General features: G+C 41.9%; 1 protein-coding gene and 1 long non-coding RNA gene across 2 annotated transcripts in view; one reads left to right on the top strand and one right to left on the bottom strand.

The window, feature by feature from the left end:
• The window catches only part of Slc14a2 (solute carrier family 14 member 2), a 435,832-nt gene that overhangs the window by 72,374 nt on the left and 343,975 nt on the right, over positions 1-19,483 (top strand). The window lies entirely within an intron of this gene.
• Positions 569-17,545, bottom strand: LOC116087391. Its single transcript, XR_004117416.1, has 3 exons — positions 17,208-17,545; positions 4,618-4,763; positions 569-744 (listed from the first exon to the last, which is right to left on the bottom strand). It is a non-coding gene; the product is annotated as an uncharacterized LOC116087391 (long non-coding RNA).

Genomic DNA, 19,483 nt, shown 5'->3' with positions numbered 1-19,483 from the left:
CCAAAGTTTGTTGATCAGAGCCATCTCTTTCCAACCCTTAATTTTTAACGAAAGATTTTTAGTATCCATAAAATTTAGTTTAAGGAAACACAGTTCATTTTAAAGTTTATATTTGATACATACATATATGTTCTGAACATTTTGAGAACAGAAAACATTCTTCAGTTCATATGAGTTCTTAATGAAGCATCATATTTATCATTTAATTCCTTTACTCATTTGTAAAACATACACTGATTACCTCCAGAGGGAGGGTTAGGTTGCTGTGAGACCAGAAGGAAATTGGCTAATAGGAAAACCCACTCACTCAGAGCCATGTGGCGAGTAAAGATGGAATTATGTCCCCAGGCTAGGCAGCACTTGTGACACAGTGCAATCTCCTTCCATGCTTCTGTGGACCAATGGAAGATGGTATTATATATACATATGATGTGTGTGCATCTGTGTGTGTATGTGAATAATGGATGCTTTTTTAAAAAAAAAAACTTGTTTTGCATTATCCATTCACTGTGTATCCCCTTTAAATGTAATCAACACACATTTTTTGAAGTATACTTTCCTACAAGAGAGGAACATCTGTGGAAATGCAGCTGCTCATAGCCCTCCATGTCGCTCTTCTCTCCACATGCAGTCCTGGTGGTGACAGTAGCCACAATGAGCATCATTTTAGAGTGGTCATACAGTGACGTAAGATTACTGGCTTTAAGCTATGCTTCCTCTGCACTCCTCTGTAGCCTCCTGTGTCTGAAAGGGAGAACTAAGAGTCTGTTACATTTTCCCTAGATGTGTTTCCCTAGAAAAGGTCAAGGCACAGCCAGCACTGGATAAGAATCAGCACATTTCTCGGAAGTAATCCCAATCCTCTCCATCAGTCCTTCCAGCGAGGCATGTCATGTTCTGCCCATTTTTGCAGCCTTATCTATCCACAGCCTGCCTTCTCTCCTTGATAACTGATTTCTGCACCATTAATCGTGTTGGCTATGGAAACTATCTGAAGGACCACAGAAGTAGGTGAAACACTACGTGTAGACTTTTCCACTTTGCTATCTCTTATCCAAGAAACACTTTGTTAGATCACGCTTTTCAGCCATTCAAACATGGGCTATTGAGGTAACTTCTATGTTAACTATCTGTGGAATGGAAGAAAGAACTGTACTAGGAGGGGATGCTCACTGTTTTTAGTCACTTTTGCTTAACTGTCTTTGTCAAAGTAGGTTTAGAATTACATTTTGGAGACTTGCTTTCTATTTGAGTTCAATATGCCTTCAGTGGATATCAGACATGTTATTCAGTAAGTATCTGTTATCTGCCCATGGGCTTTGCACAGGGCTCTGGGGGAAGTGAGGGTAAATCAGCTGTCAATCTTGCCTTTTAAAGGAAGCCCTATAGGATAAGAGACACCAGAGTTCATCCCTGAGCTATTTTTTTTTTTTTTTGGTATGGGGTGGGCTAAATATAAATCTGGGAGGAAGTAGTTTTTGCCTTCCAAGTGACCTTTCCTTTTGTTTCTGGGCAGAAACACCAAACAAATAGTGAGATATGTTGATATCTAATCGGAGGCAAACTTAACAGTCTCGTCTGAAGCTAACTTGATTGCAGCATCAGCTAGCCAAGTGTGAGTTGGATTTTTCTGAGTTAGTAAAGCCAGCGCCTTGAGCCTCTCGACCTTCTAGGTAATACAAATTTCATGTTGGACAGGGCAACCAACCTCCTTAGAATTTTAAGTGAAATCTGTCAAAAAATAGAAGTCCTTGTATAACTGTTCTAGGCACATCCCACCAGTTGCCTAGGCCCATTGATAAACATGGTCCACAGCTTTAGTTGCCAATGAAGCAGGGGAGGGAGCGTCGTTTTTGAAGTATCATGATGTCCACTTCTCCATTTAGGGAGACCTATAAGAGAACTTATTTTCTGATGTATTTTTCCCAGGGCAGCTGTCATGAAACTGTCAGTGTCTGCTGACTGAGATAATTCTTCTCCATTTCGAATATCCTAGTGTTTTTTTTTCTCGTTTATTGTTTACTTTATGCCTCTTTGATGGCTTCTTTTTTGAGGTCTTATAAGAGATTTTGTTGCTGAGTTAGGAAACCAGATGTGAGGCCTTCTATTATTCTGTCTCTTGTTTTGATTTAAAGTCTCATGCTCCCCTGTGGAAGAAAGTAATAAAGACACAATGGTAGAAGGAAGGAAAGAAGATGGGAAGATGAATAGGAATTTGCTTCATTAGAGAATGAGAGACAGATATTGAGTATAAACAATCAACACAAAGATCATGAATGGCATCCCGATAGTCCATTAACACAATAATGCCTTATTAGAGGACTGTACTCCTTAAAGGTACAACAAGCTTTGGAGCACAGTCTAAAATTCTGATTCCTTTCATATGTTGTCTAATTCAGTGTAATCATCATCTTTTATGTATTAATTACAGCTTAGTTTTGTAATTAGAATGAAAGGAAGAGCTGACATCCTATCAGGCCAGATTTGATTAGCAATTTTGAGGCAGGATTCTTATCTGGAATGATGTTTTAAATATCACATCCTCTACGACAAATGTAGATGAAAGTGTTTTTCAGTGACTGTGAGCAGACTGTACATGCGGCCTAGCTGCTCTAGATGAGAAATGTCCTACAGAGGTAGATGCAGCAGGAATCCAGAAGGCCCATTTCTAAGGTCTACTCCACTACTTGCTAACTGTGGGTCTAGGACAAGTCAAAAGGCTGTCTTGAGCATCAGTGCCTTTATTTTTTAAATTGATGAAAAAATGGACACTTGACATACAGGATTATGGGGAGAGAATCATGGGATGTTGTACATAAAAGCACATGGTATAAACTTTGCCAAACAAGTATTATTATCAGTCCCTAAGTTACCAGAAAAGTTGCTCCCTGCTGGATGCATAGATCCATCCTGGTTGCATTCAGTGTCCAGATAAGACACTTCTAGGCATAGCAAGTCCATAGAACAGGCCTTATAGCCTATTTGCACATGGGCATCACTCTGAAAGAGGAGCTTTACAACCCCATTTTGGAGACAGATTAAATGTAGCAAGTCATTAGTTCCAAGGGTCAACATACGTTCACCTTGATGGCTGAGAAGAGTTTTAGACTTCCATGTATATATCTCCACTTCAAAAGTATATGGAAAAATTCTTCAGAGACAAATTTGCTTACGCCACACTCCAACATATGCATAACACATAATCGTCATATAACACCTTCTGAAGTTAACACTTTCAACAGGACACGAGGCTCGTCTTCCCAGCGTCATGCTATGTAAAGTAGTGGAGGAGTAATTTAAGATTTAGGAAAGTGTGTCCCCACTTTTCCAACAGTGAGTCATCTTGTCCATTGTAGAGCTACATCTGGAGAACAAGTCGCCCAGGGCATAGAAGGAGGCTATGGCACTGTCCACTCCTCTAAAAATCTTTTCCTTGTCTCAATTTTCCCATAATCAAGCAGCAAACAAAAATCCGGGAACCCAGGCTTCCCTTATCAAAGGGCAATGTCAAAGTAAACAAACAAACAAACAAACAAAACAAAGAAGCTGATAGGCCTGTGTGTTCATTTGTTCTGTCCTGATTTGATTATTTCAAACTAGAATTTGTTTTTCCTGAGGCCCATTTAACCCACCTTCTGTTTCCTGGCTCCTGTTTATTTTTTCTTCCCCATGTTTAAATTAGTAAACCTTATCAAAGACCATCTGTCTACTGGATTTCAACAGAGGTTAAGTTACATTAGAGTGTAATTAATGTTTGAGTACATATTGACACCAATTTAATTATGAAAACTGAAAGTTAAATAAAAATACTCCATTCAATCTCTCCTGAAGTCAGCCTCCTGTGTGGGTTTCTGGTTAGGAGGAGGTGTGTGGCTTCTCTGACCTAAGTCAATGGGAGGAGTAAGAGAGCTTACGTCTCTCAAAGTCCAGGGCTCCGGTCTTGCTTTTCAATATGACACCTATCTCATCCTCAAGGGAGATGTCACCATGGGGAGTTTTCTATAATTGTAGACACTGACCTAAGACAATTGAGCTGAGACACTTGACCAATCAGGGGCAAAGTCGTCACTCACTCCTCTTTCCCTGAGTCCCTCTCCCTCAAAGGTACATAGCTCCAATGGTACTTTAGGAACTGAGACCAGAATACCTAGTAAAGTCCAATCTGATCTTTCTTTCAAGACGAACGGTAGCTTTCTTGCATAAATTATATTCCTTGACACATTAGGAATTTTTTCAAAGAGATGCAATGTTCAACTGTAGTCCTGAATAGATGACATTCACCCATTTACCCCAGGATTTCTCGGTTCTTAATACAGAACCTAATGAAGTTATATTTGAACACTGCAGTGGCTGTGGATGAGGCTGTACCACCACACAAGATAAGAGCCCTCTTTTCTTTAGCAGGCATCCGTAGTTGAACACCAGCACGTTTCTGATGTTTCACCTAAAAAGGGGGAGTTGTGAAACAAGATTCCTCATTCCAGGCTGCCTCTGGTCTTTGCTGGACCCAGGCTGGTGTTATTTGATGTAGATTAGATTTCAGGAAAAACCAAACTTGCAACATGTGCATTGTATGAAGGGGGAGGGGAAGAAAGAAAAAGAGACTCGTTACCTTACCTTTAACACCCAGATCTTCAAAACCCCATAGGCCCTTCTAGGACTCCCTCTTGTCTTCTGCTCTCATCTACGAGAGCCAGCTGTGAGTTGCTGCATCTTGGCTTGTCTTCTAAAGTATCTCCACCAGACAGAGCTGATGCCTGTGGCTGGAATAAAGATGTATAGAAAGATGGCGTCCTAGTTTTGCATTGTTTTTACCTACTTGGCTGGTAATTAGATCTGTGGCCTCACCTTATACACTTTTGGCAACAAGAGGAGATGCTTTGGTATTCCTGTTAATGGTATGTCTTTGAAGTCAGGCCAAGATCGGCCAAGAAATACTTCAGAAGAGAAGCCTAGGAGGTGAAAATAATAAGCTCCCCATTCCTATTGTGTGCACACACAGGGTGAAGCCCTTTCTAAGGGAACCGCAGTCGCCTGTGTGTTGTATGTATACTATGTCCTTGCAGTGTTTTGCTAGGACTGGCAAGTTAGGAATCGTGGTGTCTACTCTGTAGCTATGGGCAGTGATGCTCAGTGGAACTAACCTGTGCTCCAACATTGAGACTTGTGCATCTGTGGGATCCCGACTACTCTTATGGGTGGTGTTCATAGAATGTTACATTTGGTTATATTCTTTGATTTTCATTTCTCTTAATGGTAATGATATCGAGTACATTATTTATTGAGAGTCCTCTTCCATTAGAAGTGTCTATTCAGATCATGTGATCATGTTTTAATTGGTTGCTTGGTATGTTCACTATCAAATTTGGAGCCACATACACATTGAAAACATTCTGGTTTTTTTGGTTTGGTTTGGTTTGGTTTTGGCCATATGAAGTTTTGGAGACTTTCCCTACTGTGTAGTTGCCTCTTTGCTCTTCTGGCTATTTCCTTTGCTATGATGAAAACTTTTTAATCTGATGCAGTCTCATTTGTCTAGTCTTCATTCTGTTACTTGTACAAGTCATGTACAAAAGAACATTTGTTGTCTACACAAATTCCTTCCTGTATTTTACTTTAATTTTTTTTCCTAGTAATTCCATAGTTCTAGGTCCTACATTTAGATTTTTGACCTAAAGTTGAATTCTATACAAGGTAAGATATGGAGTCAAGTTTCAATCTTCTGCACGTGGCAATGTGGTAGTATTTCTAAAGGAGTTCTCTTTTTCCCAACATTTGCTTTTGCCATCTTGGTGGAAAATCAGTTGGCTATAATTAAATGGTTTCTGTGATAGTTTGAGTGAGATAGGCTCATATATTTGAATGCTTGGTCCAAATTTGGTGGAACTGTTTGGGAAGGATTAGAAGGTGTGGCCTTGTTGGAGGAACTGTGTCACTGGAAGTAGGCTATGAAATTGTAAACGCCCACATCATACCCACTTAGCGCTCCCCCCCTACCTCTCTCTCTGCCCCATGCTTATGGATCAGATGTAAGCTCTCAGCTACTGTTTCAATGCTATCTGTGCTGGTCTGCCTGCTGCCAGGCTTCCCACCAGAACCCCCATATCAAATGTTATATTTAATGACTGTGGTGATTTGAATGTGCTTGGCCCAGGGAGAGGCACTTTTAGGGGTGTGTGGCCTTATTGTAGTAGGTGTAGTCTTGTTGAAGTAGGTGTGGCCTTGATGGAGAAAGTATGTCACTGTGGGCATGGGCTTTAAGATCCTCATCCTAGCTGCCTGGAAGTCAGTCTTCTCCTAGCAGCCTTCAGATGAAGATGTAACTCTCTTCTTGATGCTGGATGCTGCCATGCTCCCACCTTAATGATACTGGTTGAACCTCTGAACCTGTAAGCCAGCCCTAATTAAATGTCCTTTATAAGACTTGCCTTGGCTATGGTGTCTGTCCACAGCAGTAAAACCCTAACTAAGATAATAAGTTGCTCTTGTCATGGCAATAGAACAGTAACTAAATTAATTTCCCTCTGGCATCTCTGTTCTATCTTTTAGGTCCCCATGTCTGTTTTTTATTTAAGTATCATGCTAGTTTTCCACTATGAGTGTCATATGTCTTGAAATCATATAGTGCAATGCTTCCAGTTTTGTTCCTTTCCTTCAAAATCACTTTGATTATTTGGGTCTTTTGTGCTTTAATTTTAGGTTAATTCCCCCCAATTCTGTGATTCAATTGGCATATTGATAGGGATTTCATCAAATATACAAACCCAGTTGTAATATAGATACATTAGCAATATTTTTATAACCAATGATCATCAATCTTCTTCATTATTTTTGTCTTCCATGTCTTTCCTTGCTATTTTATAATTTTTATTACAGAGGTTTCTTATTTATTTGGAAAGGATTATTTGAAAGGCACAACCCACATATACCCATAATCACTCCATAGTGCATATATGTCCAAATGAAAAGAAAGACTTTCATCTTGACCCATGACTTGGTTTGAAAAGGGGGTTGATTAAGCTATAGGGAGCTAACTGGGCAGTGGTGGCGCACGCCTTTAATCCCAGCACTTGGGAGGCAGAGGCAGGCGGATTTCTGAGTTCCAGGCCAAGCTGGTCTACAGAGTGAGTTCCAGGACAGCCAGGGCTACACAGAGAAACAAAAACAAAATAAAAGATATAGAGAGTTAATGGAATACCTTGGTACAGGACCAAACAATTTTAGAAGTAATAGGGAGGTTGGTGAATGAGAAAGTAAAGAGCCTTGGTATTTGGGAGACAAGATAAAGCTAAATTGAGTGTGTATTAAGAGGAATCTGATGCCCACAATTCTCTTTTAAGTTCCCAAAGACCAATAAATTTCTTAATATTATCATTATTTTCTAGCTGAATTTGTCCATCAAATCTGTCATCAAAGGTGGTGAGATTCAAAAATGTTAACCTTGAAACATTTAGCTGTTATAAAGTTCAGTGCCCACCCTTGTGGGAATCTCTGCCTGGAGTTCCAGCTAGAATCCTCCACTTGATTTTTCTTTCAGTGACCATGCACACTGCTTCCTGAAGTTTATGCTCCTTTAGAATGTATTCTACCATTATGGGGCATACATACACAAACACACACATGCACATGGGGACATACACACATATTTAAACACACATACATACACATATACACATACACATACATATATAAACACACACAAACACACATACTTACACATATACATATATATACGCACCATACATACACACACACACACCATACACATACACATATACACACACATACATACACAGACACACACAGACACACACACACACACACACACACACATGCACGCACATGCACACTCGCACACGTGCGCCTTTTTTTCTGATAATTCTCGTCTTTCCTCCTTTCCATTCCTGAACTTCTCCTGCCAACTGACTAAGTCTTTTTCTTACCCTATGTGGCCTATCACTTGTCACACATCCACCAGACCTGATTTCTGCCTATGCCACCAATGTAGCCAGTCTTTGCTACTTTGTGGGTTCTGCTTTCTTCCACACTTCTCCAAACTTCTACCCTTTCAAGCTCCTAACCCCAGATAAGAAAGCAAAAAGGATAGAGAGGAAAGGAAAGAGATCCCTGAGTAAAGTCAGGGGTTGGAAAGGGGAAACTTTACCATCAGACTACTTCCTGTTATTTAAGGGCATTGAGTTCCTTGGGGCAAATTTAATCTTTGCGATCAGGATATCTAATTTCTTCTTTGCACACTACTACTTAACAAATCACAGTCTACAAAAACCAACCAACAATGGACACTGTCTCTAGGGTCTTTAGCATTTATATACCCTCTAAAAAGTTCACAGAATTCAAAATATCACACAATCACAGGAACAATCTGCAGTTGTCAAAACCACGCCTCTGTTGAAGCACAAGGCAAATCATAGTCAGCTGCTGTGGACATCTGAAGCAGCCCCATATTCAACACCTAGTATTAAAATATATATATATATATATATATATATATTCTTAAAATAGTTCTGAGTTTTCTAAAGAAACCAAAATTCCAAAATTCTTACTACATGCCAGCCTATGGCTTCTTACTATACTAATTGCTGTGTATAGCAGATTACTTTTTCTTCCTACCAGACTCTTCTCAGCCTTATTATTGTTCTGAAGTCATAAAACTGAAAACTGCATTTTTATGACTCCAAATGACCTTCAGAATTCTAGACTCCTACTTGACTATAATATTTTGGATCATTAATTTCACAGAAGATATTCTGATGTATTATTTTATTAAGTTTCTGAGGATTTTAATACTGTTTCTAAATATGATGAACTTCCTTCTACCAAATTTTAATTAGAGAGCATATTAAATCCTCAATTAATGCTTGCAGTAATGCATTTTTAATATCCAATAACATTTGATCAGGATCCTTCCAGAGGGAGGGAATGGCAGAGCCAGGTTGTTCTTTGGTTCTCACTGACAAGTAGAACAACTGGTCTTCCCTTTACTATTCTGAGTTATCAGCAAGGAGTACAATTTTACTCTTACTATTAGTTTTCTTCTGAAGTAAGAGGCCATTGTTCTGCCTCTGAATGGTGTGTGGGAGAAAGATAATGTGGATTTTCTCAACAAGCCAGGCCTGAGCACAGGAAGGAACTTTGAAATGTATGTGCTTTGAAGATACTTCTCATTATAATCCATTTCCCCATGTAAAAAGAGTAGTAACATACCTAGTGCAGATGTATGCACACATTTCCCATAATACTCCAAGTAGTATGTGTTTTAGTCTATGGAGGCCAGCGGTGTCTATCACAGATTATTGACTCTGTCATTGTAGTGGAAAAGCAACATGATCAAGGGTGACTGTATGTCAATGTAACCTTATTCATGAACATTGAAATCTTAAATTCATACAATTTTATGTTACAAAATGCTATTCCTTGTCAAAAAAAATACTAGATATGATATTCTAGAGCATGTCTAGAGTAGTGCATCCCATCACTGGGGAAGCAGAGGCAGGAGGGCAGCAAGTGTAAACCCAGACTCAGCTAATTAGTAAGATCCTGTCTTAAAAAGTCAAGAGCTATTGGTGTAGCTCCAAACTGACCAGGGACAGGAGGATTCAGTACAGAATTTTATCATATCTTCAAGGAAGAACTGACATTAGTGTTCCTCGTTCAAGCATTCTTCGAATGTTTATTCTTTTTATTTTTCTGAGATTATATGATCCTTAATTAACTCGTGATTTTGCAAAGCACATAATTTCCCAATCCCAGGTGTATTAGTCACTTTTTCCCCCTATTGTGATAAAACACTATGGCTGAGGCAACTTAAAGAAGAGTTTATTTGGGTTTATGGGTCCTAAGGTATAAGAGTCCATGATAGTGGAGCAGAATCCGAACAAGAAGTGGCAGGCATGGTGGCAAAAGCAGAAAGCTGAGGGTTCACAGCTTGACTTCCAATAGTGAAGTTGAAACACACACACACACACACACACAGAGAGAGAAAGAGAGAGAGAGAGAGAGAGAGAGAGAGAGAGAGAGAGAGAGAGAGAGAGAGAGAGAACGACAAGAGTCTTGACTCTCAAGTCTTGCCTCCAGTGACATACTTCCAACAAGGACATATCTCCTACACCTCTCCAAACAGCGCCACCTGTTGGGGACCCATCATTCAAATGCCTGAGAAACCTAGGCTCTCTTCCACGGCTCCCAGTGAGTCACCAGGAGGAAAGCCAGTGTTGATACAGGAAGCAGTCTTCAGCTGATTAATGAAGGTTGAGCTGGATGACAGCTGGGTCATACGTCCTTACTGCTCTCTTCCTCCTAAAACACCACCTTACTTTTCCCCCCAGAAGAGCAGCTAAAAATAAAGCCCAAGAAGCCGAACCATCTCAGGAGTGCTGGTAGAGACCTTTCTCCGTAGCACGGAAGATAAGGGCTCCACCCATTGTAAGCCTGATCACGCAAGAAAGAACTCTTCTCTCTAAAATATCTGTATCTTCATGCAGAAAAATCTTATCCCAGGAGAGCCAATCACAGAAAAAAAATGTCCATAGATTATCGAGAAACGTGATAATGGCGGTGGGAGGCAGACCAGGTTTCTCTGTCTAAATTAGATGCTTGGGGATGAAGGGAAGGGAGAATGGGGAAATAGGCTTGTCAAGAAGGCAGTGTGTGTATGCACACATGTGAGTATATGCCTTCGTGTGTGTGTGTGTGTGTGTGTGTGTGTAAATGGTGGAATCCAGTCAGAAATCACATGATCCTCAGTCAGCAGTGTGTACATGGCTACTTAATGTAAACCAAATAGAACCCTCTGCCTACCATCCCATCAAGGAGTCAGTGCTTATTTTTCATCAAGGAGGGGGAAGTCTATCTGGCATCTCTTTGGTTCTCCGTTCCTTTCATAGAGAGATGTCTTCCTCATACTCTTCCCCACAAAGCCTTTCCCTTGTAATAGAGACAAACTGGGTGGGTCCTGTTAAGCTATAAAAGAGTTGTTGGAAAACCTCTAACAGAAGAAAACTAGAGAAAGCAGGCCTTGATAATGGCAAGTGGCGACACTCATGCAGGACTTACTATACGCTGTGTGTTGAGCCATGTGTTTCTTTGTATGAGTGTGGTTGCATATAGGTGCATGTGTATAATGTATTTTTTTTCACTTAGAACCCTCAATTTGCAGATGGATAGGAAACGACTTATAGAATCAATCTCGCCTGTCCAAGATCACGGCCTACTAATTGTCAGGACTGGGATTTGAACCCAAGGCATCTGGTTCCATAGTGGTATCAGTTTTCAGTCACTGGGTTCTGGGTTGATAAACCCTGGAGTCTGGATGGAAACAAAATGTGCATAAAAGGCTAGCCTGAACCACCACATCACACAGGCCATGATGCCGGAGCCTCCCCCCGCCCTTTTGCTCTGTGGGAAGCTGTTTCCCCAGTCACGTGCTTTTCTCCCCTCATTCACAATTTCCTGGAAGGACAGCTCTCACATGCTGAAATCTAGGAGATGATTTTCCCGAGAGCTGCTGGCCTGCCTCCCTCCAGTCCTCTCAGGTTGCCTTGCCACCCCTTGTAGTATGATTTCATCCAGATGGCCAAATAATAACTTCATTATAAAAATAATTGGTTAACTAAAGCTAATATTTATGATTCCTGACTGGAGATTTTTCTTTCTCCCTGTTCCGAACAGAACAAAAACACAACACTTTAAAATCCCACTGCAGCCATCTGCTGCTCCCTGTCTGGTCCCTGTGTCATTTGCGTGTTCCCATAATGGAAACAGCATCGGAAGCATTTCAGCAAGGGTTGGAAAGGACCCCCAGGCCACCATCTCGTCTCAAGGATCATATTCCCAAGAATGCTCATCAGTGCCTAGGGTTTAGAGCAGTACCTCTCAACCTTCCCAATGCTGTGACCCTTCAATATAGTCCTTCATGTTCTTGTGACCCCAACCATAAAATTATTCTGTTACTACTTCATAACTGTAATTTTGCTACTGTTATGAACTATAGTGTATATATCTGATAGGCAGGAGAGATGATATACACACACCATGAAAGGGTCAATGGACCCCCAAAGGGGTTGTGACCCACAGCTTGAGACCTGCTGATTTAGAGATTCTTAATAATGGCTGAGAGATTCATTTATCTGGAAGGTCTTAAAGCTCTCTAGATGCTCATGAGTTCTTTCCCATCTTCTCCCCCTAGAATTACACTGTATAAGGCACTTAGATGTTGTAAACTTTTAAAGTCATGTTCTTACAGAAGCTTCATTATTCCATAGTGAACAATCCTTTCAAAGGCCCCTTATATGTGACCCTCAGTTTCCCAGTCTTTCACCTTTTCCTGCGGTCTCCTCTACAGTGAAGAGATTCAGTAGGATTGTTAACCGTCTCAGCCGTCCTATGAATGGGAGAAACATTATAAAGATTGCCATGGTATACATGAGGACAAAGGTAACTTGAAAGCACCCATGACCTTTTCTTGAGATACAGCCTCACTATGTCACTTTGGCTGGCCTTGGCTTTGCTATATAGACCAGCTACACCTGTGGTGGTCAAAAAACAAGCTCTGGTTGTTGGGCGTTGCTTTTCCACTGCTTTCTGAGACAATCTCATAACAGTTGCATAACCAACCTAGCTGGCTCCCAGGTTTCTGGAGAGCCTCATGTCTCCACTTCCTGTTGATGCGTCAGCACCGTGGGAACGTGTGTGCTACTGTGTCCTGTTTGGCTTTCACTAGGAATCTGGAAACTGCAACTGAATTGATCAGCCTTGTGCTATTAGCCAGAGTTGTCTTCTTAGCAGCCCACTTGACTTTAGATGGACATTTAGTTTCTTTCTCAAAATGATCATTGCAGTAATTCTGCGAACACTGTGTCATTGTCCTTGCGCTCCCAGTTCTCTCGAGTTTGCCCAGAAATAGACTTGTGAGGTGGCAGAGCATGTGCATTTCCAGCTCCGTGGAACATGGCTTCGTCATTCTGCACACAGTCATGATGCCTAATAACAGTGGATAAAGACTTGCGGGCATGCATATTCGCTGCACTTAGCTGTGCCTGCTCTGTCAGCCTAATAAACATGCTCATTGTTGTCTTGAGCCAACAATCCACAGCATAAACTAGAATGCAATGTCTCCCAGGGCAGTCAGAATCTGCCCCACTGCCATGGGCTGACAGTCTCTATTCCCTAAGCATTGATTTGTAAAGAATACTTTCTTAGTTGCAGTGAGCTACTCACCAGAAAATACCTCTGAGTTTATTAATCCTAGTGGAGGGACAACTGAAGGAGGGTTACAATTTGGACTTAAGCTGTTTTCAGGGATGTAATTGATATGTGCATCATGCCAGTCTACATACATAACAGCAACACATGGTCACCTAGTTCTGTTAGACTGAGTGCACTCCGTACGTCAAGGTGCATGCTGTTGAATAGTAATGAGGAGGATGTGGCCTATGTGGACCACCACCAATAACCCAGAAGGACAGAGGATGTGGCCAGGGTTCAGGTTCTAGAAGTGAAAAGTCAGCCCACATTTTAAAATTTGCTCAGAGTTGTCTCTAGCTGGCCTGGGCAAGATTATGAGCACTTGCCAGCCAGGTAGGCTTGAGTAGATATTGAAAACTTAAGCATGTCAACTAGCAGTTAATACAGGAAAAAATGGGGGACTATTGGGAGTCAGCAGGCCAGATGATAAGAGGCCAGCTCTATTGAGGGAGTTTCCAAGTAAATAGCACAGACAAGGCATTGGCATTTCCCGTGGCATTTCTTGTTGACGTAGGGAAATGCAGAGCATTGGCTTCTCATCAGATCCAGAGAGCGAAACCTGCAGGTGGGGCCTGTGTCTGATCTGCTCGAGGCCTTCCTGGTCCAGACAACTTGAGGTCCCGAAGGAGCAATGGTAAGCCTCCATCCCAGTGCAGAACTGGTGTCTTTAGGGAAGAGACAGAAAAAGGCCTGCCAGGCTTTGTCTACACAAGGCCTATGATAACAGGAGAAAGCAAGCCTATGCTAGAGAGTCTGTGGCTAGGGATATCAACAGCAAAAACTGAGAGGCCTGGGATGCTGGGCAACTCAGCTACCTCTCACCCAGTAACAGAATCAGCACACCTAGGCAGCACTACTCTATCCTAGTTACTAAGCAATCCCAGCTATGTGTCTCATTTAATCCTCTCGGTTGCCCTGGGAGATGGGTGTCTGTTTATCTTAGTTGCACAGATAGGTTAAGAGATAAGCACAATAATCTGGCAGCAAAGACAGACTTTGGACTGAGGCAAGATAGTTTCTAAGTCTAGTCTCCCAACCATCACATTCTACTCCCACTCTCGGCCCTAGGGATTCCTAAGTAGAGGTGAATTCAAAACTGATAGCTCTTAAAAACTGCCCAAATTTGGCACTGTCACTACACATTCAGATTTGATGCATTCGAAATACTTAATAACCTGAATAGGTGCTATAATGTACACCTGTAGTTTTAGCCACCAAGAAGGCTAAGGCAAGAGAATTTCTTGAGTCCAGAGGATCAAGACCAGCCTGAGCATGATAATGAGATCTTAGTTCAAAAACTTAACTAAGACTTCCTTACACAGTTCTGATGTTCATACATATCCCTCGTTGTCTGCTCTCGGTAGCTGCTTCAGTTTCTGATGAGTTATCTCCAAAGAAAGGACATAGCCAATGTAGTGTGTATAGGATGAATCTGGTAATTTTGTGGCTTAGCCGCTGAAGAAATTCATGAGGTGGGAAGAGAATGGCAAGTTCTACAGAAGGCTCACCATGTAGAAAGAATGCTGAGTCAGAAGAGGGGAGACATGAAGTAAGCCAGAGACCCCAGACTCTAACCAGACAATGACAGATACCTACAAGTCACAAGGCTGAGCATGTGAGAGCCTTGTAACTCTCCGTGGCCCTCTATGAGATGTAAAGAGTCAACAAGCCCAAATGAGAAGATCTTTTGGAAGCAGGCACAGCTGAAGGTCCCAAGATGGCAGTTGTCTGGCTCACTGGATAGACCTTTACAGAAGACCGCCAGCATGGTAACATGGGGATCAGGTTCCAATTCTTGTTCAGTCACCAACAAGCTGAATGGCTATAGGTAAATTTCTTCCATTTTCTGTACTTGGGTTTGTTTCCAAAATGAAAAATAAGGATAGTTCTTTTGCTGAATGAGGAATTATATATATATAAAACAATCTTTTCTTCCTGGTGAGTAATACATAGTAATTCTTATTTTTGTTGATAGGAAAGCAAAATTTAGTATGTGAACACTATGAGAGACCATAAGATTTCAAGATTTTTTCCTCTCCCAATGAACTCTAATACCTCTGATCCTCCTACAGGCTACCTTCAGTATAGGAAAACAAAATAACAACAACAAAGAAACACAGAATGAAAAAAAAAGGAACCCTCTGCTTTTTCCAAATGACAGCAGATTGATTTTCAATGAAAATGATGCTAATTGCTGGGTATTGACCCAAGATGAATCTCTCTTTGATGAACTATACGCTGCTTTTCTGAAAACCTAGCCAGATCATCTAAGTACCAGGAAGTGTGGGGTAATGCAGCAAATTGGGGGAAAATGTGTATCAGAAAAATTATTGCTACAAAAATATTTTCAGTAAGTTTGTTCCCTTCATAAACAGCGCGAACGGAACGCCTGAGCAATCAGGCGAGAGCCCGATCTTCACTGGGAGCTAATTGCCCGTCTGGTTAGTGCAGAATTTAATTTGTGCTATTGTGCAGGCAAGGCTGAGAGCGTGAAATAAACAATGTGTGTTAATTTCACGTTTTCCAATCTACTTAGCCAAAGAGAGCTTGGGCTCCTCTCAGGCCTCAGCCTACCCCCTCCCAGAGCTTCTCCTCCTGGATCCTGGATCCTGGATCCTGGATCCTGGTTGTGGAATGTGTGCTGATTCAGATGTAACATATTTGTTCCAAAACCGAGGGTTCAGGATAGCAACTGGCCCACACAGCACTGCTGACCAAGAGCACATGAGGTGGATCCTACCTACCCTGTGCCTGAGATCAATCTTCCAATGGACACCTGCTTTCCTTTCGGAGTTTCACGACACTTTGGTTTCCTATGGAGTGGCTTTCACTGGGGAAAATAGAGAACTCTCTGGCTGTCATCTACATTGAGGGTGCTCTTTGTGTAAGGGGTATATTAGGAAGACAGAAAGGGTGCTCACTTCTAAGAAGAGCTTTCAGAAAAACTGAGTCTCCTTTCTCTCCCCACATTTGGTAATCCAAGGACTCCCAGGTAGCAGAGGCACTGGTAACACTGTAAGAACTCCTCTTATAGTCTTCCTTGGAGGCTGGATGGAAGGAAACCCCTAAGAGTCAACTGCTCGGGGTTACAAGGGCAGTCATCAGTTTACCTAAAGGCCCCACTCCCCTGTAGTACTAATGCCTTTTCAATAGCTAACTTGTCAGCAGAAACCTGAGTCCGACTGTCTGCACTCAAATTCTCAATCTAGAGAGGTAATATTTTGCAAGCTACTTATTCTTCTCCGTTCCTGTTTCTGCACCTGTAAAATGGGATAAATGGCATAAAGCCCAAAGATTACTGAATGAATGCAAATAAACTCAGACTCTACACCTGGAATACGTACATCTTCTGTGAACATTAGCTGTGATTACCATTATTATTAGGGTAGTCTAAATGTCTAATTTATTCTTATCATATAATTGTGTGTGTGTGTTTGGGGGGGGCGGGGATTCCTGTTGTTCAAGAAAGGGAATATTGCCTTACCCCTCCCCCACCGACTTAATTTTTTTTTTCAACAATCCTGTATCATTGCAAAGCTGGAAAGAAAATGCCCAGAAGTTCTCTTCTACTTGAAAGGAAAATAAAAACAAAGACCGATGTAAATGTGTTGACGCCTATCCCTGCAGTAACAGGAAGCCTGCCTGGGTTGTCTGCTTCTCCTGTGGCCAGCTCAGGCCTGATACCTGGTGCATGTTGAATGTGTTCTGACTCAGTGCCTGACTCAGAGAACACAGAAGGTCTTCAAGGCCTCCTTGGCCAAAGAAGCAAGGGAAAAGAAATCTCTCAGCCCTTTGATCACAGAATGACTAGAACTCTGTCTTTAGAGATCAGGTGTGTTCAAGGTAGTTTGAGCATAGATGGCATCCTTCTAGAGCAAGAGCAAAGTAGGGCATATCAATATATGTCTACATACCTGCTATAATATATTATAGAGCCACCTTACCTGATCCAGTGAAACTGATGTGTTTTCAGTGAGACATCTGTAAATACTAGGCAAGTCCTGCTTAAGGTTCTAGACCCAATGTACAGAGATGTTCCTATCCTCAGAGAAGCCATAATCCCCCAAAGATGACCAGCCTATTATCAATCAAGTTGATGTTGAAGCGTTGTTCTGCAGTTTGCAATACCCTCTGTTGAAAGCTTATAGTATAGACCAGGATGTTCAAGGGTAAGGAAGGATTAAGAGATTGTTTTCCAAGGTCATATAGCTGGAATCTGACCTCATGTCTTGATTTGAGAGTCTCTCTTCTCTCTACTATACAGATCTAACCTTCTGTGAAATAAGATGTTAGCATTCTGTCCAAACTCCACCCCACAGTTACCTGGCAACAGCCAGGTATGTTCCTACCCACAGTTACCTGGCAACATCCAGGTAGGCCTGACCCACTATAAAAGGGGCTGCTTGCCCCCTCCTCTCTCTCTTGCCTCTTGCTCTCTTGCTCTTTCTCTCTCCCCATCCCCTTACCCCCTCTCTCCACATGGTCATGGCCGGCCTCTACTCTCTCCCTCTCTCTGCCTTTCTCTGCCTCTATTACCCTCTTAACTCCTCTTCCCATGCTCTGAATAATCTCTGTTCTATACTATATCATTAGTGGGCTAGTCACTCAGGGGGGAAGGGATGCCTTGGCATGGGCCCACCGAGACACTCCCTCCTCCCCATACCTTACTACATCCCCATAGAACATATCTTCTCTTACCTCTTTATCTTTTTAAGGGATATTTGTTGTCCTGATAAACTCTAATTCATTCCCTCTTGACATTGACATGGAAAAAAAGAAACCTATTCTATAAGGTACTAGGCATGGATGTGGAAGTTGTAGATGGAAGAACAAAAGTGCTTCTCCATCGTTGTGTTGTCTGTTTGAAACTTGGAATCTAGAGGAAAGTAATACTGCTACCGATAGGATACCTATTACACATAAGAGTTATAAATGGGACTCCAGAGATGAGTGAAACCCAATGTCTTATGGTACATCACAATCTCAAGGAGAAATAATATGAATGTCCACGGCGGGCATAGGTACATGTGGCAGCTACTGATTGAGTTGCATGAAGTAGATGTGCCTTTGATTTTGAGAGGTGATCCAACTCTGCTAAGGGTGGGCTGGGATTAAACAGGCAATAATAAAAGCAAGTAAAAGATAAGCCAGCTGTATATTACTGACATCTAGCAACTTGAGAGGCCGTACATTGCTGAAGGTGGGAGTAATCAGAGGGAGCAGAGAAACCTGCGGTGATCTCAGGGAGGAAGAATTAGAATGAGGAAAGGCATGGGACAAAGGATTCTGGGCAGGAGGGGGGTCAAGATCAAAGGAAGCAAAAGAGGACATGCACTGTAAAACTTGTCTTCAGGTGCAGACTAATTGGAAAGGTCATTTGCTTTGATGACAGGTCAACACTGACATCCGAGAATAGGGAAGTTTGCTGTTTAGTCCCCTGCAGAAGGAAGGGGCTATAAGGAGGGGCACTATGAAGTCACAACTATCATAATTTTCTCCGTAGCCATAACCATGGACCAGAGTCATCCCAAGCATTAGCGGAATCGCCCACACCATGGGCAGACTCAATCACGTATACACCATGGGCAGAGTTACAGTCACCAAAAAAATCACAACACCGTCGGACAGACTCCTCTTTGCTTTCGCTTTAGATCCCCCAAATTTTCCCCATCGTCCAAAGCATCAAGGCCACTATTCCACAAAAGATACCCAGCAGTGGCCACTAATCTCTGCATACTTTCCCCAGTGCCCAGCTCTGCAGAACTCCCAGTGAAGGAGAGCTCACCCACACGTAGGCCATGAAGGGAACAGAGGTTTTCCTGGGAAACAGCCACTTCTCCCTGGTGGCAAAGCTGAGATACAAAGAAAGTTAAGGAATCTGAATGCAGGCCCCATTGATCCGAAAGTCTGAGCTCTGAACTACCGCATTTTAATACTGCTTCTATTAAGTATTAAATACTTAAGTGCACAGCGGCTGATGGCATGCACTGCTCTCTGCCTTAGATTATCATTTTCTTTGCTTGGATCTGTCCAAATATAAAGGACCATGGGACATACAGAGATCTGGATAGCTATTGCATTAAACTAGATGGTTAGAACTCAGGGCACATGTAGATACTGTATCATAAAACAAAGGGTGATTACTGAGCATCTAGTATGTTTTAAGCAGGGTACTAATACAATAAAGACATCAAGGAAGAGCATCATCTCTCTAGCCCAT

This window comes from Mastomys coucha, unplaced genomic scaffold, assembly GCF_008632895.1.
Source record: "Mastomys coucha isolate ucsf_1 unplaced genomic scaffold, UCSF_Mcou_1 pScaffold13, whole genome shotgun sequence".
NCBI lineage: Eukaryota > Metazoa > Chordata > Mammalia > Rodentia > Muridae > Mastomys > Mastomys coucha.
The sequence above is the reverse complement of the archived record's forward strand: the minus strand, read 5'-3'. Positions and strand labels throughout refer to the sequence as shown.